Source organism: Chinchilla lanigera, unplaced genomic scaffold (assembly GCF_000276665.1).
Source record: "Chinchilla lanigera isolate Chin_1 unplaced genomic scaffold, ChiLan1.0 scaffold00179, whole genome shotgun sequence".
Lineage (NCBI taxonomy): Eukaryota > Metazoa > Chordata > Mammalia > Rodentia > Chinchillidae > Chinchilla > Chinchilla lanigera.
In genome coordinates this window covers 146,992-152,492 of record NW_004955580.1, presented here as the reverse complement: position 1 = coordinate 152,492, position 5,501 = coordinate 146,992, and positions in this window count along the sequence as shown.

The window sequence follows — 5,501 nt, the reverse complement described above, 5'->3', positions numbered from 1 at the left end:
TACATATCAATTATAGATAAAAGATTCTATTCCTTCCAAATTTTTCTGAATAGAGATCTCTGCTAATCAACAACAAAATCTGACTAATTTATTTATAATTATAAATTTCTAAAATTATAATAGAGTTACTATAATTTAATTTGGTCAAAAGTGCATTTGAGTGCACTCTGATCTTGTAAAGATGTTTGTTCTGTGCACTTGTTATTTGTCTATTTGTCATTCCATGAAAAGCTGTTCCCCTTTAATTTGAGCTGAACAATTTTTCTTTTATCATTTGTTCATAATACAATTTGTGTTATAGACTTAAAAGCATGCTTTCAACTGAGTTATCAGCGGTCTAAGTGATATCAAAATTGGCTTTCTCATAGCTCATCATAAAATTTAAGAAAATTAACAAAAATTCCTTAGAGTGGGGAAAAATTGTTGGACAGGACTCCAGTTGGTGAACAGAGAAGTGGCCAACCTTTGATCATTAATAAGGAGCCCCCAATGATCTCCATAGTCTCTTGGGAGACATCCCAATAATTTGGTCATTTAGTCAAAAGGTAGTCTTCTAGGAAAAATTACAATAAGGTTTTGTCATAAAAGATGCTCGTGATACAAAACTAAATTAAGAAACAAAGGTTTTCACATGTGTATGGTAATTCATTAGTGTTAATCTGATGATGTATTAAATATATTCATGATTTCTGATGTCTAGGTCTTCCAAAATGTAAAACAAGGATTGGTTATTGTGATAAGACTTTCCTTCAGATTCAGACCTCTACCTCTAACAGAAAACTTGTGGTGTATATCCCATTAAAGGGCAACAAATTAAGTAAAACCTTCTTATGTATTAGATAGAGATGATTGGTTAAAAGTGCTATGTTATGTCAAAATGAAAAATTAGGTATGTTACAAAATGTCATCATGATTGTCATGTAGCAATGTTATATATAGTTTTGATTTCTAAATTTCCATGTAAAAATATGTAACTGTTATCTTTTAATATTCTATAAAGATTTAAATATTAGGATATCCATCATTGTTAGAAAATAATGGTTCCAGTTTTATAGTTCTAAGGTGTTTGCTATTCAGATAAGATAGTAATATTAAGTTTACTGCCTCCATTATAATGTAATGTCATTAATCTTCTCTGCTTGATGTTTTACAACTGAGATTTGGAGACCAAAAATTAGAGAGATAGATTAGCCTAAGAGAATAGTCAATATTTTGGCCCTACCCCTCAGAGATCAATGAGGACTCAGGACATAAGAGAATCTCTGTTGCAACATCCTATGACTCAGTTGAGTACCTGATTTTCTGATCAAGGAGATTATGGGGCCACAGAGGAACATGATTCATGTTGTATAGTGTGCTTAAAGAGAGTCATCAGGAGAGAAAAAAATCTCTCAAGCTTTCATAGAAAGCAACTTGGTCAAGCAATGGACATGACTCATCCAGATGGCTGACACTGTCAGAAGATCTAAGAGGTACTGTACTTGGCTCCAAGGTGATTTCTTGAGGAGATTAAACTGACCTTGATAGATAACAAAAAGTCAAATTTTATTAATACAGGTCTCACTTTAACTTGATTTTAAACATCCAGCAGAAAAGTATAACCAAAAGATGTATAAAAAGCAGTGCCATAGTAATTGGTTAGCTGCAAAAGTTTCAAACCACCAACAACTTCTGACATTTGCCAGCTACACTGGTAACTGACCACTGTTATGAATTTTGGACTATATTCTCCAAGCACAGCTTCAAGTTTACTTCTAGCTTCAAGTAAACACTCATCATTTACAAAACAGAGAAAGGAGATGTTGGGAGTGGTGGAAGCTGGAAATTGGTCATATATGTGAAGGCAGGATGGAACCAGAGTGCCTTAAGCAGTCAAGCTACCTCAGTCTTGAGAAAAGCATCCTGCCTGGACAATACAGTCATTAGCCACTAGGCAACCTTGCCTCTCATGATACTAACTTTGCAAGAGTATAAATAATTGCCTCTACTGTTGTTGTGGGGGTTCTCTTGCCAATCAGGCAAGAGATCACTTCCACCTGACCCAGCTCTTGGTCTCTTGTCTTTTTTTTCCCTCATATCCCCTACTGTTCCTCCCCAGGGTACACAGAGACTGACGAATTCCCTACAAAATCTATAAATAAGGAAAGGAGATCCAAGTGTTGTGGATTCTCTGATATGTATTTGGCTTAATGGATTAAACAAGATCATCCTGAGGTGGAATTGATTATTCAAGGAACAATATTTAAAAAGCTTTTAGATACAGGTGTGGATTTTTCAGTTATTGCTCAACACCATTGGCCTACAGCATGGCCTCTGAATGTGGCAACTACAGATCTACAGGGGGTGGGCAGTATTTCTCATCCTAGTAGAAGTGCTAAATTGTTAATTTGGAGGGATGCAGAAGGCCATTCTGGACACTTTTCACCTTATGTCCTCCCCCATGTACCAATCAATCTATGGGTTTGTGATGTATTACAGGATATGGAGGCATTTTTGCTTAGTCTTAACTCTTTGGTGACATGTGTTGCAAGAAGGTTTCCTTCCCACTCAAGAACTTGGTTAAAAACAATCAAGGAAAGAAAGAACCTCTTTCAGTTATTCCTAAAAAGGACCATTTTGGTATAGGCTACTCACTTTCACATTTTCAGGGGGGACCTTGATCTCTTCTCTGACCCTACAGATCGTGTCAAAGATAATTTGGATGTCTGATGACCCTATTTGGGTTGATCAATGGCACCTCACTAAGCAGAAGCTTACAGCAGCTCATACACTGGTTAATGAACAGATGATGGTGGGGCACTTAGACTCCTCCAGTAGCCCTTGGAATATGCCAATTTTTGTAAGAAAAAGAAATCAGGAAGGTGGAGATTACTACAGGATTTGTGGTCTGTTAATCATGCCATGGAATCTATGGGAGCACTTCAAGATTGAAGCACCCAGTCCTATAGCTATCCCTCATGTTGATTGCTTTAAAAAACTGTTTTTTTTTTTTTTTTTTTTTTTTTACTATCCCCCTTCATTCTCAAGATAAAAGACATTTTGCCTTTAGTTTACCCTCTATTAATCATCAGGCCCCTATGTGCTGCTTCCAGTGGTGTTGTCTGCCACAAGGAATGGCAAATAGTCTGACCCTATGTGAAGAGTTTGTGGCTGCAGCCCTTTCATCAGTCTGTCAGGTTTATCCATCTGCTTATCTTATCCATTACAAGGATGATATTCTTCTATCACATGAATCCTCATCCACTTTACATCAAATATTTATCTAATTAGATAATGCCCTTTTTAATGCAGGCCTAGTGGTGGTCCCCAAAAAGGTGCAAACCATGGCATCATTTTCATATTCGGGTCACCTTTTCCACTAGAGACTTACTGTGCCCCAAGCTTTTCAGATCCAGGTTAATCATCTTGCAGCCGTAACTGATTTCAGACTCTACTTGGTAATATTAATTGGCTCTGCTCAGCTCTTAAGCTAACAACTCATGAATTAGCTCCTTGCTTCAATATTCTCAGCTGGGATCTGGCCTCCACCTCTCCAAGAGCACTTATTTCAGAGGCTAAAACTGCCTTGGATAAAGTTAATTTGGCTTTCTCTACTGCTCAGCCCTCTAAAGTTGACCCATCTTTGCCAGTGGTTTTAATGATTTTCTCAACTCAATATATGACCATTGGGGTCCTTTGGCAGTCTCAGGACTCTCTACTATGGCTACATATGCCATGTACTCCACATAAAACCATTATACCCTTCTATGATGCTGTGGCAGGACTGATCATATGTGGGCAGACATGTGCTTTTAAGCATTTTGGACGTGAGGTGCAAAACATTATTGTTCCCTTTTCTTCAGTTCAACAACAGTGGTTATGGCAATTCTCATCCTCTTGGCAAACCACATTAGCTAACATCCTTGGTGTTATTGATTGTCATTATCTTTCAGATAAATTAATTCAATGTACTTCTCTCACATCCTTTGTCTTCCCTTGAAAAATAAGCTAAATTCTCATAGCCAGAGGTGTCTGTTTTCACAGATGGCTCTTCGTTGGGCAAGGGAGGTTATGTTATAGCCACCTCTTCCTGAATACAGGATACAGGTTTTTCTTCTGCACAAAAGATGGAATTGCAAACTATTATATGGGCCTTGCAAGATCATTTATCCACTCCAATTAATCTTTTTTTCAGACAGAGTTTATGTTTGCAGTGTGATGTTTCACATTGAAACTACCACTATTCACACTAACCAGAAAGATCTTTTTCATTTGTTTCACACTCTCCAATTTGCTATTTAGTCATGTTATGTCCCCTGTTTTATTGGCCATTTAGGTTCTCATTCTCAATTGCCAGGATCTCTCATTGAGGAAAATCCTGCAATAGATAGATTGCTAGCTACTGTCACAGTTGCTCCCTCAGATGCTATTCAACAGGTTTCTGTTTCCCCTGCCACCTTTCATCAAAATGCTTCTTCCTTATGCAAACAGTTCCTTTTAACACAGGAACAGGCTCAACAAATTGTTAAACAATGTTCTTCATGCATAATATATTTTCCCTCACCCTCTATAGGAGTTAATGCCCAAGAATTATACCCCAATCATCTCTGGGAAATGGATGTCAATAGCATTCTTGAGTTTGGCTCCTTATGCTGGGTCCACGTTTCAGTAGACACTTCCTCAGGATTTAGTTTTGCTTCTGCCTGTATTGGTGAAGCTGCTAAACATGTCAGTGATCACTGTTTGGATGCCTTTAGTACCCTTGGCTGCCTATGGACACTTAAAATTGACAGTGGCCCAGCTTATATGAGTGCTGTTTTCCAAACATTTTGTAGAACTTTTCATATTTCCCTTACTATCAGGATTCCTTATAACCTTTAAGGTCAAGGAATTTTTGAACATGCTCACCATATGCTCAAAATTCGATTACAAAAGCATAAGGGAGAATCCTTCCCTATAAAATTTACACCTCATAATAGACTTCATTTGGCAGCATATACTATTAACTTTTAAAATCCTACCAAGGATGGGACTACAGCAGCAGAAATACAATTCAATCTGGTAAAAGGAAAAAGCTAGGCAAGGTCCTTTGGAAAGATCTTCATACTGGACTATGGAAGAGACCCAGATCAGTGCTAATTTGGGGTTGAGTGTATGATTTTGCCTTTCCAGAGAATTCTGAATGGCTTATCTGGGTGCTTGAGTGTGCTGTCGGGCTGTATCATGGACCTAGATGTGGAGAAGGAATTGATTCAAGAAGCTGATTCTCAGTCCTATGACAGTGATACCTTAGAGACTGCTCTACAGCTGATAGATGAGGATGGGGCTAGGATTGATGTGGGGTCATTGGAATTGACCCAGAATGCCCAGGAGATGTTAACCAGAAATGGATATCAAGGTCTGAGGAGATGGTAGAGTGCTTGGAAATAACCAAGCTGAAAGTTACATGAAAAAAGGGGACACAAAATTTACCAGTGTTCTTAAGATAAAGTAAAATATAAAAACCACTTAGGAAAGTCTCA